The 18261-nt window shown below is 40.2% G+C and overlaps 1 pseudogene; it reads left to right on the forward strand.

Annotated features, from left to right (window-relative positions):
* The first annotated feature begins 1471 nt into the window (after positions 1-1471).
* Positions 1472-3061, forward strand: LOC117540152 (annotated as a pseudogene).
* Positions 3062-18261: the final 15200 nt, after the last annotated feature.

Genomic DNA, 18261 nt, shown 5'->3' on the forward strand with positions numbered 1-18261 from the left:
TTTTAGACTCTGTTACTAACTGTATATCTGTAGACTTGGTATGTCTTAAATGTCCGGTTAGGATGTATTAGAACGAAATCTAAAATGAAAATGATAAATAAGCAATCTGTATGTAAAAAAACCACCTGTATGTAAATTGTAAATAAGCCATCTGTATGTCAAATATGTCTTATATGTCTTAAATGATATGATGAATTGGAAATGGGGGACCCTGATGTAAACAAGACGAAAGTATTTTTCTGGTCTGCATCCCCTTAACAATTGTATGTTTTGAGCTGTACTGTACTGTACCCAATATACAAGCTGTTAATAAACTTTTCAATCAATCAATCAATCAAAGACAGCCCCGCTCCTGTCGCCCGCTTATAGCAGACCGCACTTCCACGCTCACCGGCAGGCACCGACTGGCCATCTGGAGGACCGGGAGGGTGTGTGTGTGTGTATGTGTGGCCCGAGCGAGCGAGAGAGAGACCTTACGTGCATTGTTGTTGTTAGCATCTGGTGCTAGCTAGCTGCGCTAACGGATATACGGAGCTGTTTAAATGAAAACAGAGGAGCGACATTTCGCCACAACTGCGCCGAGCACTTGACTTTATGCAGGAAGCCAGACAGTGGGACATTGTACGAAAAGTCAGCACACTCAGCACGGATAGTGCGCAACATGATTGCAGCGTCCAGGCAGCTCCGGTTCGAGCATATGCCTTGAGTTGCACATAGCTCCAACGCCCATACCACCGACGACATGTTTGTTTACTGTCCTGGCTTCACGAGTTAGGGAGCGCTGGATTTGTGAAAAACTCCCCTCTTCCTAAACCACTAATACCACAGTACTGGCAAAACGGGAGGAGCCGAGTGAAAAATAAGCGCCCCTCATCCCAATAAACCCACACCGCAGCATTTTTTTCTTTTTTTGTACCCAAAAAATATATTGTATATTATCGGGGCTATTAATACTGGTATCGGGTTTATCGGGATGACGTCATAATTCCTAATATCGGACCGATAATTATCGGGCCGATAATTATCGTGCATCCCTAATATAAACCTTGAGATTAAATACAACAAGACAGCAAAACGGTTGGGATGTTAATATGTACTCACCAAAGCAGTGTGCAAAGCACAAGATTCACTGTAATGCGACAATGACAATGACCATAGCGGCTAGCCATTGAGGAAACGTCCATCTGCTGCAGGGCATGTTCGTAAATGTTCCAGAAACTTCCAGAACGTAACTTTGAGCGCCAAGTGGTCAAGGAGTGATCTGCGCATGTCATAATGTTCGCCATTTCCACTAACTTAGTTTTTCTAAATTAGCTCACATCAATTACATTGAGTTAGTTAGGTTTTTCGACCCCGCATTACAGCTTAATTATTTAAACTGAGTGTTATTAACAAGTTAATAAAACATAAGTAAGGCTTACTTATTCATTCTTATTTAACACGATGTTAGGTTTTACAGTGTAGTGTCATGATGAGGTTCAGGTAAAGCACGGTTAATGTATTATATTAGGCTATTGATGGAGAATTGTTGTCCGCGCCATGCAGCTGCCCACAGTGCAGGCAGAGCTTCACACCGAGGCCTGCCCTGGTGAAAAGTACCATGCTTGCAGAGTTAGTGGAGGAACTGAAGAAAGTAGGGCTTCAAGATGCTTCACCTGATCTTTCCATTGCAAAACCTGGAGACGTGGTCTGTGATTTCTGCTCCGGGGTGAAGCTGAAAGCCTTCAAGTCCTGTCTGGTGTGTATGGCCTCTTTCTGTGAGCAACACCTCCAACCTCACTTTGATGTAGCTCCATTAAAGAAACACAAGTTGGTTGCAGCCACCTCAAAGTTCAGGAGAACATCTGCTCTCGTCATGACGAGGTGATGAAGATTTTCTGCCACACTGATCAGCAGTGCATCTGTTATCTCTGCTCCATGGATGACCACAAAGGCCATGACACCGTCTCCGCTGCAGCAGAGAGGGCTGACAGGCAGAAGGAGCTCGGGGTGAGCCGGGAAAAAGTCCAACAGAGAGCCCAGGACAGAGAGAAAGACGTCAAGGCGCTTCAACAGAGGGTGGAGGCTATCAATCGCTCTGCTGATGAAGCAATGAGGGACAGTGAGAAGATCTTCACTGAGTTCATTCATCTCATTGAGAAAAGAAGCTCTGAGGTGAAGCAGAAGATCAGATCCCAGCAGAAAGCCCAAGTGAGTCAAGCTCAAGATCTCGAGGAGAAGCTGCAGCAGGAGGTCACTGAGCTGCAGAGGAAAGACGCTGAGCTGCTGCAGCTCTCTCACACCGAGGACCACCTGCATTTCCTAAAACAACTACCCCTCACTGTCACGTCTGAGTGAGTCTGAACACTTACCCAGCATTGATATCTGTCCTCTGCGCTTATTTGAGGATGTGACCGCGGCGGTGTCAAAGACCAGAGATAAACTGCAGGGTGTTGTGACTGAGGAGTGGGAAAACATCTCTCTGGCAGTGACTGGAGTGGATGTTTTAATGACGCAAGCAGAGCCCAGAACCAGAGCTGAATTCAGGAAATATTCTCGTCAAATCACATTGGATTTAAATACAGCACAGAGGCGGTTGTCATTGAGTGACGGGAACAGGAAAGCTTCACTAATGAAAGTAGATCTGTCATATTCTGATCATCCAGACAGATTTGTTGAGTATTGTCAGGTCCTGAGTACAGAGGGTCTAACTGGACGTTGTTACTGGGAGGTGGAGTGGGGCAGGAGAGCTTTGATAGCAGTGGCATACAAGGATATTAGCATAACTGGGACAATTAATCAATGTGGATTTGGATTAAATAACAAATCTTGGGCATTAGATTGTATCGGTGGTAAATATACATTCTACCATAGAAGTGTTTCTACTCCCTTCTCCGGCCCTCAGTCCTCCAGAATAGGAGTGTACCTGGATCACAGAGCAGGTTCTCTCTCTTACTACAGCGTCTCTGACACCATGACCCTCCTCCACAGAGAGCAGACCACCTTCACTCAGCCTCTCTATCCTGGGTTTTGGCTTCCACACAATCCTGGAAGCTCAGCTGAGTTGTGTGAGCTGAAGTAGGTGGAAGTTTAAATACTGACTTACAGAGTGAAACCAGGACTGGGTTTGATTTGTCTGTGTATTTTTATTTGCATAAAATATGGAACTTGTTTGTTGAAGTTGAAGATTTGTACGTTATATTTTCTCAACATTTTCATTACTATGCTTGGAAAAGTACAACATTTACAAAATATCTAATCAAATTTTGTATAAACAGGTGTAATTATGTATGAATGTATTTGGATTCTTTATAATATGTAAAATATAATTTAGTATGACACATAATGGTGTCTGTACTGCATTCTATGTTGCTCTAGTTCTGATAATACAAATTCCATCTATTTTGTTGTGACCGCAAAAGTAAGGGTACAATTTAAATGTAACTTGTGAAAAACAGCTTGCTGATCATCTTTTTATGGGTAAATTCATCTGTCTTTACATTGTAACACGTTTTAGGAATCATTTGTAAAAAGTATATGTTCAAATCTGTACAAATAAATGAATACATCGATGAGTTGTCACCATTTAACAGCAAACTTCTATAATTTATACAAAAAATTACTTTTGTCCGTTTTTTTCTACTGAGTATCAGTCGTTCAGTTTTTAAGATGTTTCAGTAACAAAAAAACCTGTAGATAATTCAGTCAGATAAACCCTATTTGTGAAATGCTGGTTCTTTTGCAAAGGAAAACATTTCAAGACAATATTTTTGTGTTATTTTCTGATTTATTACACCACTTTTGAACATTCCACAACAATCATGCAGGAATAAAATAGGAATTATAGAAAGCTTTACAGGCTTCACATTGTCTCAAAAACACTCGATAGGTGAGTTAAAGTTTGGGAAATTATCACCTTCAGACAACATACCATGTGTTGCTTTATTGCGAACACCAAAGTAAGGGGGGGGGGGAACCAAGACAATAGGAGGGTTAAATAAGAGCTCAGAGCTACTCAGTGAAACAGACGTACACAGGGTGCTCTGAGGCGACTCTTTACATGCTGACAAAATCAGTCATTACACTGTTAACATGTGAAGGTATTGGCTCTTTAAAACTAATCTGGCAACAGTCCAGAAAAACGAATATCTCCGATAATAGGACAAAAGTGTTGTGATGTTCAGATGTTAAAGTCCTGCTTTATTTGTTACCCAAATCTTAACCATGTCAAACAATGTCTCTGTACTATTAACATTTGTATCTCAATTATTTTTCTTTCATCAATCTTCTTAATAAGATTAAAATGTTTCCTGGGGATTCTTTCCATGTCCTAAGTTAAATTAATAATTACTTTTACAGGTAAGGAAATCTTAATTAAAATCACATGAACACAAAAGATGACAAATCCAACAAAGATTTGATCACCAGGATTTGGTTTACACATTATCCAGCTACCAATGATTATTTTACTTTGGTTTTTTTGTTTGTTTATTAGTTATCTTTTGAACTGTCTTTCCTAAAAGCCGAAGACATTTTTGGGAATATTAATTAACATTAAATTAAGGGCCAAGATCGGCAGATGAAAGATTGTATGGATCTACAGAAATGAGTGGTAGAGCAACTAGCCCCTGTTCCACCAGCAACACCTCCTGGGAGCTAACGCTGTTGAATGTTCACAAAATAAACGTTGTTTATGTTAATTTAAAGACTTGGTGCTTTTAAGTGCAAAAGGAAATACCCAAGTTAGACTTAAATATGAATATAAAAGTCAATAACGTGTCAGCTTTTAAAAAGCAAAATTAACATGCGGAAGCTCGTGGAACTGAGGCTCCCATAAACATGGAGCAGGACAGATAAAGTCCTTTTTCAAAGCAGATATTTGACCTGGTAAAGAAAACAAATATTATGTGTTGCTCATTTACAGTTAATGCAAGTGTCTCAGAAATCAGTGACATGGTGACAGTGAATTTTATAATGTGACAGTCCAAGGCGTCTTCTGTGAAAGAGGGACTGCTCAGAAAACAGTGCATCCTGCCAGCATCCCTTTAGCCTCCCTCTCATCATATGCATCAAAAAGCCTTGAAAACGAGTAATACAAACAAAAACAACCAATCTAACACAAAGAATGTATAAAAAACACTCAAACTCAAGAATGTAAAACAGGCGTCATGTCAGACATAAACTTAACAAAAATCCATCATTAAAATATCCAACGTGACTCCCTAAGAAATATTAAAAGAGAACTGCTGCCAAAGTTGAATAACAGATTATATAAATACGATAAATTGCGAGGAACTACGTTTACATTATTATTTTACCTGGATAAATAAAGGTTTTGAATTGAATTGAATTATCAATGTGTAGCAATTTACAATGCATTTAAGAAACTGGCTTTTAAAATGCAATTTTAAATATTTTTAGTTTTTACTCATTCAAACAATCATACTACCCACTGGGATATATTCAAAAAGTTGAGACAATGTACAGGACTACTAAAAGTATTTATTTTTCTATTTCATGTGCTATACCTAGTGGCCTGATAGTACTTGTATTGAAGCAAATACACTTTTTAAATAATCTCCAATTAACCGTCTACATCAGGGGTCCCCAAACTTTTTCCTGTGAGGGCCACATAACTTTTCCCTTCTCTGATGGGGCCGGGTCAGTTTGTAACAGAAAAAGTGTGACGATCGCATGGGTGTCTAAACGTAAACATTTATTGTTTTCTAGAAAAGCCACACATAACCAAATATTAATAACCCTTTCCGGGATCTTCACAGAAAAAAGTCAGGAAATAATAATAACACTATTAATGAAATAAATAACACTATTTATGAAATAAATAATAACCAAATAACCCTCTCTGGGTTCTTCACAGAAAAAAAGTCCATTGAAAATTACTGTAACTTTCTGTTGTGCCGTGCACAATCTTAACAGGTAAAAGTTTAGCTTAGTTGTCAGAGCAGAATCTCTCAAAATAAACGTGGATTTACGTAAAAAAAACTATTTTTTCGGGGTTCGGGTGTTTTGTTTGATTTTAAACAAACAAAGTCTTGGCTTTCAGAATATGAAACTTTTATTTCCAATTTATTTATTTCTCACTCGCAATCTGCTCTTCCGCAGCGCCGCCCCCCCTCACTCCGCTGAAATTATGAATGTAAGAGTATAGTAATCATAGATAACACTGCAGGGTCCGTTACAGTTTGTTTTCATCGGATTTCAATTAAACAAAGTCTTGGCTTTCAGAATATTAAACTTGTTTCGGCAAATTCAGATGATAAATACAACTTTGAAGCTTCGGCATAATTACAAGCGGAGAACGGAGTAACTTGACGTCACAGCAGGCATAACAACAGCCGGTGTTTCTTGTGATTGTTTTCCCCGGGAAACAAACACAATACACACAAACGCAAAATTACACAAGCACACACACTCACACACACATGTATACACACACACACTCGCGAGCTTCCCCTCCAAACAAAAATATCTTCCCTCGGTAGTATTTTGATCATTTGCTCCGCTAATAATCAATCAGATCGATGGATTCCAGAGAAGAGACAACTTTGAAGGCCTTTTTCTCAAAATGATGACTCGGTGACAGTCATTATATAATGTGACATATTTCGCTTAATATTTGAAGTACAAAAACAATCCTGATATCATTAGAAAGCTAGGAATATCCTCTTTCCAACAGTGTATTCAACTCAAAAGGTGTCTTCGGGTCAATGCGACTGATTTAGATAGAGCAGGTCACAACATTTTGACAGGGGCTAGTCTAGGATTCGCGTGGCCAGACTGAAAAAAACAAATTACATTTTTTTTTTTTTTTTTTTTAATTAAAAAATCATAATGCGTCTCTGGTATTGTTCAGGGGGCCGGGCCAAATGTGGAGGCGGGCCGTACCCGGCCCGCGGGCCTTAGTTTGGGGACCACTGGTCTACATACTGCTCTATAATCCAATACCACAAACTGTGCCACAAGATATTATAGCTGTCAGTGATTAAACACTAATTTTTACTTCAGTACAATAATTTGACAGTTGCAGGTATGTTTTCAGATTATAATAATATTTGTAAATACTATGTGTTATATCAATCTTGGACCTAGTAGTAACTAGGTATGTTATTAAATTACAGTTTTCAGAGCCAAGAGGCTAATCGTCTCTTTGCTAATTATTCACTTAAAGTGAGCTGTTTAAAGAGGATGTTTAGATTATAATAGAGTTAGAGGGAAAACATTGAGGTTTGTGTGTTAGTTAATGTAAAGAAATGTATGTGCGTTCATGTGCAGACGTATATATACTTTGTTAATTGGATAATTCATATCCTGCAAGACTCCTAAAGACGTCATGTGATGATGACCTTTCTACATTTGGAACATGGCCAAGTTTAGGAGACCTGACAATGTGTGTGCGTTAAACATGGTTAGGGAACATGTTTGTGTCATTTAGAAAACGTATATTTTCCCCTGTGTTTCTTGTATTCGGGGGGGCATTTCCACGATTGACTGCTGTGGCAGGTGATGTACTCCAAGATTATTATTGTTATCGTCTTACACGCTTCTCTGCGCTCTCTCCTAGGCAGTCATCCATAGGAATCCCGAACCCAATAAAATACCCAATATTAGCGGTGTGTGTGTCTGCCCCAAGGACAAGTTAAGGTAAAACCTAATAGAGGTGTCATACATAATAACCTAATAAAAGTAAATGTAACAACTACTACAGTGCAACAAAACAGGAATATTAAATGTGGTCTCTTAAACATAAGATCTCTAGCATCTAAAGCAATATTGGTAAATGATTTAATATCAGATTATAATATTGATATATGCTGTCTCACTGAAACTTGGTTGAGACATGAAGAATATGTCAGCATAAATGAGGCCACTCCACCCATCCATATCAATACTCATATTGCCCGAGGCACGGGCCGAGGAGGTGGAGTTGCAGCAATCTTTGACTCAAGTTTACTTATCAATACTAAACCAAAATTAAATTATACCTCCTTTGAAAGTCTCGTTTTTAGTCTTACGCATCCGACCTGGAAAACTTTGCAGCCAATCTTATTTGTTACAGTGTACCGTGCACCAGGTCCTTATTCAGAATTCTTATCTGAATTCTCTGAGTTTTTATCAACTTTGGTACTTAAAACAGATAAAGTAATTATCGTAGGTGACTTTAATATTCATGTTGACGATGATAAAAATAGCCTTACTGTTGCATTTAACTCTATATTAGATTCTGTTGGTTTTTGTCAGAGTGTAAATAAACCAACCCACTGCTATAATCACACTCTCGACCTTGTTCTGACTTATGGTATTGAAATTGAGCAACTATTAGTCGAACCGCATAATCCTGCTTTATCCGACCATTTCTTAGTAACTTTTGAAGTACTGTTACGAGACTACAAAGCATTAGTCAAAAGCTCCTGCAGCAGAAACCTATCTGTTAGTGCTATAGCCAAATTTAAGGAAGAGATTCCACCAATACTTAACTCGATAGCATGTCTGCATGTAAGGGAGGAAACTTATACAAAATGTACACCACCCCAAATTGATCATGTTGTTGATAGTGCTACAGATGCGCTGCGAATAAAATTAGACTGTTGCTCCTTTGAAAAAGAAGAAAATAAAACAACATAGATTAGCTCCATGGCATAATGCCGAAACCCGCAAAATAAAGCAAAAGTCGAGACAACTTGAAAGGATATGGCGTTCCACTAAACTTGAAGAATCTCGTTTAATTTGGCATATTACTCTCAATGAATATAAGAAAGCACTGCGTAAAGTGAGAGCAGCCTACTACTCTTTATCAATAGATGAGAATAAGAATAATGCAAGATTTCTTTTCAGCACTGTAGCCAGGCTGACAGAAAGCCACAGCTCGATTGAGCCTTCTATTCCCATAGCACTCAGTAGTAATGATTTTATGTGCTTTTTTAATGATAAAATTGTTACTCTTAGAAACAAAATTAATGACCTCTTGCCTTTGACCAGTATAGTGTTATCAACAGCTCCCGGAAACGTAAGTTCTAATATTACACTAGATAGTAAACTAGAATGCTTTTCAGCCATAAACCTTGAACAATTCAATTCAATGATTCTCTCTTCTAAACCATCAACGTGTATGTTAGACCCAATTCCAACTAAGCTGTTGAAGGAAGTTTTTCCATTAATTAGCACTTATTTATTAAATATTATGAATATGTCTTTATTATCAGGCTATGTTCCACAATCATTCAAAGTAGCAGTGATAAAACCGCTTCTTAAAAAGCACAACCTCGATCCAGAGGTTTTAGCCAACTATAGACCTATTTCCAATCTTCCGTTCCTCTCAAAAATTCTTGAGAAAGCGGTCGCAAAACAGTTGTGTGATTACTTAAAAAACAATGATTTATTTGAAGATTTTCAGTCTGGCTTTAGAACACATCATAGCACAGAGACAGCTCTGGTTAAAGTCACAAATGACATTCTAATAGCCTCTGACAAGGGACGTGTCTCTATTCTTGTTTTGCTCGATCTCAGTGCTGCATTTGATACTATCGACCATGATATCCTATTGCAAAGACTAGAGCACTTAGTTGGCATACAGGGAACTGCTTTAGACTGGTTTAGGTCCTCTCAGTTTGTACGTGTCAATGATGAATCTTCCACGCAAACCAAAGTTAGCCATGGAGTGCCACAGGGCTCAGTGCTCGGACCTATTTTGTTCACAATATATATGCTTCCGTTAGGCAATATTATAAGGAATCATTCTGTACATTTTCATTGTTATGCGGATGATACTCAACTATATTTATCAATCAAGCCTGATGAAATTAATCATCTAAATAAAATTCAAGACTGCCTTAAGGACTTAAAAACGTGGATGACCTTAAACTTTTTGATGTTAAACACGACCAAAACTGAAGTTATTGTACTTGGCCCGAAGAATCTACGAAACAAATTATCTAAGGATATATTAACTATGGATGGCATTAATTTGGCCTCCAGTGAGACTGTAAGGAATCTTGGTGTTATATTTGATCAGGATTTATCCTTTAACGCCCACATAAAATCAATTTCAAGGACCGCCTACTTCCATCTACGTAACATTGCAAAAATCAGGCATATCTTGCCTCAAAACGATGCAGAGAAACTAGTCCATGCATTTGTTACTTCAAGGCTGGATTATTGTAACTCTTTATTATCAGGGTGTACCAAGAAGTCAGTCAAGTCGCTTCAGCTGATTCAAAATGCTGCAGCTCGTGTACTAACCAGAGTTAGGAAAAGGGACCACATTACTCCTGTTCTGGCTGCCTTACACTGGCTCCCTATAGAACACAGGATAGAATTTAAAATTCTTCTTCTCGCCTACAAAGCCCTTAATGGGCAGGCGCCATCTTACCTTAAAGAACTCATTATACCCTACTGTCCTACTAGGGCATTGCGTTCCAAGAATGCAGGGTTGTTGGCAGTGCTGGAATTGGGCCGGTACTCACCGGTACGCAGTACCGGTGTTGCAGTATAACGTGAGTCATGACAACTGGCGACATTCTATTATTTTCGTCATAGGAATCGGGGGCGTGTACATTGAGGACCCATTGTTGACTTACCATGTCGATCGCCTCGTTTGTCGTTTACGTTCATCTTTTGCTATATCTGCCTTCCTAAGATCACTTTGATGCACATTCAGTACTCGTATGTGAGGTTGTGGGTGAGAGGTGGATATCGTGACGCTTACAGGGAGGTATCAAACATTACAAAGTAGGTGACTGTGTGGATGCCTGTTCAAAATATTGCAAACTTGAATAAATCATTTAAATTATATATTTGTGTCCGACTTTCATTTGTACATCGTTATTAATGTGATCTATAGTAGCTTTGATAGCTGTCCATACCTTCAGACAGCCTAAAAGTAAAACACAAGTCGTTTATTCACAGCCCGAACGCTCATCGACATGACTGGATCACTCATGACAGGTTGTGATCAGCTCCGAATAAATTGTGATATAGATGCTGTAGCTATTCTCCAGGGAGCACGTTTTTTTAATGAAATACCTGTATCCCTCTCATCACAACAAGACTCTACACTGTGCAGGAAAAACAATTACATACATGAAAATAACCTTGATGCATGGGAATGAAACACACAAACTATCTTCCGTGGCTATACTGATATGTCACAGAACGGTAAACTACAGAAAAGTAAGTCCAGCGGGGCACACGTTGAATACATATAATACAGTAGTTCTATTATGCCTTTAAGCCTATACGTTTAACCCATAAAAACCCGGACCCATTTCTACTTTTGGGGAAATTAAGGGGAACGTCATTTAGACTAAATAGACCTAAATAGACCTAGAACACATTTCTGACAAGTAACCCCCCCTAGTGTCAAATATCTGAAATGTGACATATGTGTCACATTGGGCTTTAATGGTAAAGTAACTCTTATTTATAACTTCATGAATGAGGATGATTTTTTGGTTTCCATTTGTTTGAACATACTTTAAATTGAATAATAAAGAATATGTTAACTAAATATAATTGAATCAGCTAAATTAACTGAGCAGATCATAATCATATTTGTAATTGTGCATATATGTCACTCCGGGTTTACTGTGAATGTTTAGGGTTAATGTCCCGATGTGACATCAGTGTCACAGCAATATTTATGGCATTTGTTTCATATCAATTTCATCAATAAATGTTTCTACAACAGGTTATATGTAATCAGAATCAGAAAAGAGCCGAAGACAGCTTAATGTTTAACAAATGACATGTCATGTAAGCATTTTTATTCTTAAATGGCTTGAATGTTAACTTTAGCAACAAAAAACCTTTCCAAATGTAGCTAGTTCTGTCACATGTGTTAGCCTGGCACATGGACATCTTGGACATGTTGTTATGGGAACACAAAAGCAAATGACAAGGACCATAACCCACCAGACTGTTCAGTGTGTGTCACTTAGGGACTTCATGAGATAAAAAAGGCTAAAGCTGTATAAGGAACTTTCCAGAACATTTAAAGTTCATGTGACACCTGTGTCTAAGCAATTCTGTCTGCCTTCCGTGTTGCACCATGAGGACCCACTGATATAAAATGTTTAACTGTCTAAGTTGCAACCATGCACTTTTTGGAGGGCTAAGCGCCAGCTTGACATATTTTTCGCTTCATTTATAGAAGGAAAGACAACAGTGATAGTTATGTTTCAGAATAACATTTATTGGAAATTGTTAGAACAATCTCACTGGTCACCGGCTTGAGCTTCAATCTCATGATCCATGTATTTGTGATCAAAAGTAGGCTAATATAAAAGTAGTGTAGATCATTACATTTCAGAGACAGTAATATTGTAATTAGGGCCGGGACTCGATTAAAAAAATTAATCTAATTAATTAGAGGCTTTGTAATTAATTAATCGAAATTAATCGCATTTTTAATCACATATAAATATTTGACCTAAGAACAGTGAGAAGCAATTTTTTTCACATGGATTTTAGTATACCATTATGCGCATTCACACCGCAGTACTTTTCCCACAAAGGTTCATGAGAACTTAGTTCATGAGAACTCTTTGAACCTGGGGGAGGATTAGGCAAATGAAGCCGCTGACGTCACTTCTTCTTCTTCTGCTTTGGGTTTACTGGCAGGCCGCAAACCACTTCACGGCGTATACTGCCGCCCAAAGTCCCCGGCCGGAAGTCCCCGGAGTTGGGGACTGGCTTCAGTAGAAGCTGCTGGGAGTCCCAGCAGCCTTCCGAGTAAATCGCCAGAACGCCGACACCTCCTCATCTCCACCGCTCCCATGTTTTATTTTGTGTTGCCATAAGTTAGTCTCTCTGCGTTTCTGCGCTGGGCTAATGCTAATAATGCTAATGCGAGGATAATAAAATGGCGGCTTCACAAAACTTTTTGGGAGTTTTACGGGGCGTGGTTTGCAATCCGCCCAGCCAATCAGAAATATAGCTCTTTTCTCACAAGAGAGCCGTACGAAAGTCCCTGCTCTCTAGCAGCTCTCTGCTCTCTAGCAGGGACTTTCGTGGGGGGTAAAAAGGTTCTCATGAACTAATTTTAGTACCGGCTCTTTTTGGTGTGAACGCGATAAAAGAGGCTAACGTCCACGCTAGCTGCTATATGTTTTGCATTGAGGTGATACTTGAGGCTTGATGTGCTGCGGTGATATGCGAATTCCTTTTTGCATAATTTGCACACAACCGTGCTCTTATCGACGCTTCCATCCGTCCGTTTTTTAAAACAACATTTCCCACTGTTGTTCACTGTGGTTTGTTGTTGTCTGAAGTCATGAACGTTAGTTGGTGCTCCAGTATAATCGGTACGCCTGAAACTCATCCAGTGAGAAACGTTCCGCGGTGCAAAAATAAGTGCGATTAAAATGCGTTAATTTTTTTAACGCGTTAATTTTTGTGTAATTAATTAATCTTAATTAACGCGTTAAAGTCCCGGCCCTAATTGTAATGTAACGTAGCCTATTACTTAAAAAAGACAGTAATAAGTAATGTACTGTATTACATTTTGGAAGTAATTTGCCCAACACTGCAGATGATCCAGTCATCTCGATGCTGCTTTCGGGCTGTGAATAAACAACTTGTGTTTTACTTTTAGGCTGTCTGAAGGTATGGACAGCTATCAAAGCTACTATACATCACATTAAGAACGATGTACAAATGTTTTATATGTATTCAACTTGTGTCCCGCTGGACTTACGTTTCTGTGGTTGACCGTTACTGTGACATCAGTATAGCCACGGAAGATAGTTTGTGTGATTCATTCCCATGCATCAAGGTTATTTTCATGTATGTAATTGTTTTTCCTGCACAGTGTAGAGTCTTGTTGTGATGAGAGGGATACAGGTATTTCATTAAAAAAACGGGCTCCCTGGAGAATAGCTACAGCATTTATATCACAATTTAATCGGAGCTGATCACAACTTGTCATGAGTGATCCAGTCATGTCGATGAGCGTTCGGGCTGTGAATAAACGACTTGTGTTTTACTTTTAGGCTGTCTGAAGGTATGGGCAGCTATCAAAGCTACTATAGATTACATTAATAACCATGTACAAATGAAAGTCGGACACAAATATATAATTTAAATGATTTATTTAAGTTTGCAATATTTTGAACAGGCATCCACACAGTCACCTACTTTGTAATGTTCGATACCTCCCTGTAAGCGTCACGATATCCACCTCTCACCCACAACCTCACATACGAGTACTGAATGTGCATCAAAGTGATCTTAGGAAGGCAGATATAGCAAAAGATGAACGTAAACGACAAACGAGGCGATCGACATGGTAAGTCAACAATGGGTCCTCAATGTACACGCCCCGGATTCCTATGACGAAAATAATAGAATGTCGCCAGTTGTCATGACTCACGTTATACTGCAACATCGGCACTTCTGGTTCTGACCCATGGCGTACCGGCACTTCTTGCTCAGTACCGGCATGCTGGCGGTACTCCGGTACTCATGCACCGTGCCAGTACTCAACACTCTCCCGCCGTTCTTATTATACATCCATATATATATATACAGCCGCCCGGTACTCAGTAGATGCGTCATGAGGTGCCGAACGGACATTCTCATCGCTCTAACCGCTGGAGTTTCACAGCGGCTGTCAGCTGTTTACTCCTGTCATTCAAACAGAACGTGCTGGAGAGGGGGCGGGGCTTATCTTCTCCATGTAAATACTGTGGTGGAAACGACTATGTCAAAATTAACCTATTTGACCGTGATTTAATAGTAATACACGTTTCAAAATAATAATAATAATAATAATGCCGAAGTAACAACATACTGAAAACTGTTAGTAAAACCATGTTTTAATGCTTTACAATTTACATACCTAGATGCACGTGTGTTGTGTTTATGCAGTGCAACTCCCACCCAGTGGGTGGCTATGTAGAGTGATAGAACAGAGCAGGCACGCCCCCGAGAGAAGGAAAGCAAGGCACGTCACAAATTAGCATTTCTAAAATGTTAGCGTGGATTAATAAAAGTGCAAAAAGACAGCGGTTGTCGCCGGAAGAAACTTCAAATACAGAGAATGCTGTGCCTGTGTTGGAAATTGTGTCTGATGGGGAGCTTTCTTTGGTTGATCCTCCTGCTCCAAGTTCTAGTGCATTAGCATTAGCACTAGCTCCGCCGCCTCCTCCAGAGCCTCTAACGTTAGCTGCTGCTGGCGCAACTGCCACCACCAACACCGGGCAAAGCGATGCACCTGACTGCTGGACAACGGACCAGGTGCAATATTTTTTGCAAGACCAATGCATGGCTCCTTCTTAAAGATAAGAAGCTAGGATGTCGGATAAGCAGAGATGTCAAATCTTTGGGAATACACACTGGACAAGGACTGAAACTGTCAACTGAATGGGGTGAGTGTGCAGTGTCTCATTTCGGTGTTGACAAGGGCAAACAACAAGCTAGCCTGAGAAAAAAAATCAAAGAACATAAAGAATCACAAGCCCATGTAAAAGCTGCTGACATCCTTACATCTGCTTCACGTGAAACTATTCAACATCAAGTGCAGTCTATGCATACATCTGAATTAGACACCACTATCAGAGTTTTTCGAACGGCATATAAAATTGGCAAACATAGCCGGCCATTCACAGACATGCCAATTGATTTCAATGTACAGAAACTGAATGGGCTGAACGTGGGCAGGGTTTTGCACTCCAATAAAACCTGTGGCGAAATCATCGACCACATAGCTCATGAGCTGAAGAAAAAAATGGCAAAAGACATTACAGAAAACCAAAGAAAACTCTGTGTTTTGGTCGATGAATCTACCACTATTAGTGGTAAAACGGTGCTTGTTGTGTGTCTACGCTCAGCATTAGCTGATGCTGAGCCGGAAACGTTTTTTTGGGAGCTGATCGAGTTGGATGGAACAACGGCTGATGACATCACAAAGGCGTTAATGGAGTGTCTTGGAAGAGATTTTAAGCTGGCAGTTGGGGATGTGGTCAAGGAGGTCTCAGGGCTCAATCATTTCCAGATCTTTTTTGACAAACTCTATTCCTTGTTCCATGCCTCCCCCAAAAATCAGAGGCAGTTAGCGCAGTGTGCGCAAGCAGTCGGACAGCGTCTCCTGGTGATAGGGCGTGTTTTGTCCATCCGCTGGGTGGCTTCAAGTGAAAGGAGCGTCAGAGCAGTCTGGGAAAACTACCGAGTGCTTCATGATCACTTCACAAATGCTGCAAACGACAGGAGCAGGGATTCCAGAGACAGAGCAAAGTACAAGGGCCTGGATGATGTGCTCACATCTGCAACGTTTGTCAGCAATCTGGGACTGATGTACGATGCGCTCACAGAGCTCAGCGACCTCTCTCGGCAACTCCAAAAAAGAGAGATGACACTGCCTACAGCAGATAGGCTCTTAACTCGAGAAATACGAGTTTTTGAATCCATGGTCACCATGCCTGGCCCACACATGACTACAGTTCATACAGCTCTAGCTGAGAAGTCCTTCAAGGGTGTTGCCCTGCGTGAGAATGGCAGGCTTGTACAGATTCATGCAGGTCAGTTTTTCCGCAGTATGGTAGAGAATCTGAGACACAGAATGACTTCCACAACCTCCTCTCATGTCAGCACAAGAGAAATCCCATTACATGGCCGGGAGGCCCGGGACAATCAGCTAATCCAGGACATGAAAGTTATCCATCCTGGAAGTTGGCCTGAAGAGGAGTTAGACGTACAGTATGGGGACGTAGAGGTGCTACGTTTGTGCGAAGTGCTGAAAGTGGACAGAAGAGAGACTGTTCAGGGCTTTCGCGAATACAAGGAAACCAGGGCATCCCGTACACCTGCTGCCATGGAGCCTCTACTGAAAGCAGTCCGAACCATCGCTGTCTCCACTAGTGAGTGTGAGCGGGCATTCAGCTGCATGAACGATATCCTTACTGCAAAAAGGAATGCTCTCTCTGTCAGCCGACTGTCCAGCCTGGTTTTCATTAAATGTAATGGACCATCACTAGGACAGTTCAATCCGGAACAGTATGTGAGGTCCTGGCTGGCAAAGGGAAGGAGAAGTGCTGATGAAAGAGCCTGTCCAGCTCCAGCCCCTGATACTGATGTCCCCAAGGCCTTCTGGAGCCTTTTCTAACAATGTGAAGTATATTGCAAAACAGCTCACCCAGTGAGAAGACTTTTGGCATAATGTGCCGATTTGTACAGATCCTGGAGATAGAAGGACTTCAGACCAACCAGGGAGTTATCTGATCAGCTTGGTGTTCAATGTAACTCTTTACCATGGCTCAGACTTTGTTACTTGCAGTTACAGTTTCTCATTTTAGATTGTGCAAATTTTGCATTTGTTTTTACATGTTCTTTGTTCATGCTCTTTATCATTGTTCTGAGTTGGAATGTTAGATTGCATCATAGTTTACTTTATACATATTTGTATTCTTCAGTGGTGAAGTATATTGCAAAGCAGCTCAGCCATGTGAGAAGACTTTTGGCACTTTTTCGTTTTCTGAGTTGGAAAGTTAGATTGCATTCAAAATGTACAGAAATACTTAATTTTGTTAAAGCTTTTTATAAAAAATGCTTCTGACCAGAGCTTTGTTTCCTTGTCATTAATGTTGAACACCACCAGAGGGGCTCTCACCTGAAAGGTCTCTGCTTCATGTGTCTTCAGCAGAAGATCTAGACTTTGATTGCTATATTTTCAGTTAATATTGACCTTACTGAGCTTTAGCCATATCCGCTGCCTATCATAAAAAATGTTAAGTACAGTGAACCTTTCTAAAATATACAGTAGTAAAGAGACAAACCCACCAGCATTATAGTAGCCAAATTCTTGTTTGTGGGCTGTATATATAAAATTGACTTGAAAAAGTTGCTGATTTTAGAGTACTGGCACCTTTTTCATTCCAATTCAAGCACTGGTTGTTGGTTGTTCCTAGAGTCTCTAAAAGTACAATGGGAGCCAGAGCCTTTTCTTATCAAGCTCCACATTTGTGGAATCAGCTTCCAGTTTGTGTTCGGGCGGCAGACACCCTCCGTTTTTAAGAGTGCGCTTAAGACCTTCCTTTTTGATAAAGCTTATAGTTAGGGCTGATTAGATTCAGCCCCTAGTTTTGCTGATATAGGCTTAGTTTGTCGGGGGACATCTTACTTCTTCCTTCTCTCTGTCTATACCTGTGTACTCTCATGTTCCGATTAACCCAGCTTCCCCAAATGTCTTTCTTTTTGGTGTCTGTATACGCCGGGATCCGGAGTCATGGATGATCCTGCGCTTCTCTGTCCTGGATCTTGAGTCGTGGCTGT

This window comes from Gymnodraco acuticeps, unplaced genomic scaffold, assembly GCF_902827175.1.
Source record: "Gymnodraco acuticeps unplaced genomic scaffold, fGymAcu1.1, whole genome shotgun sequence".
Lineage (NCBI taxonomy): Eukaryota > Metazoa > Chordata > Actinopteri > Perciformes > Bathydraconidae > Gymnodraco > Gymnodraco acuticeps.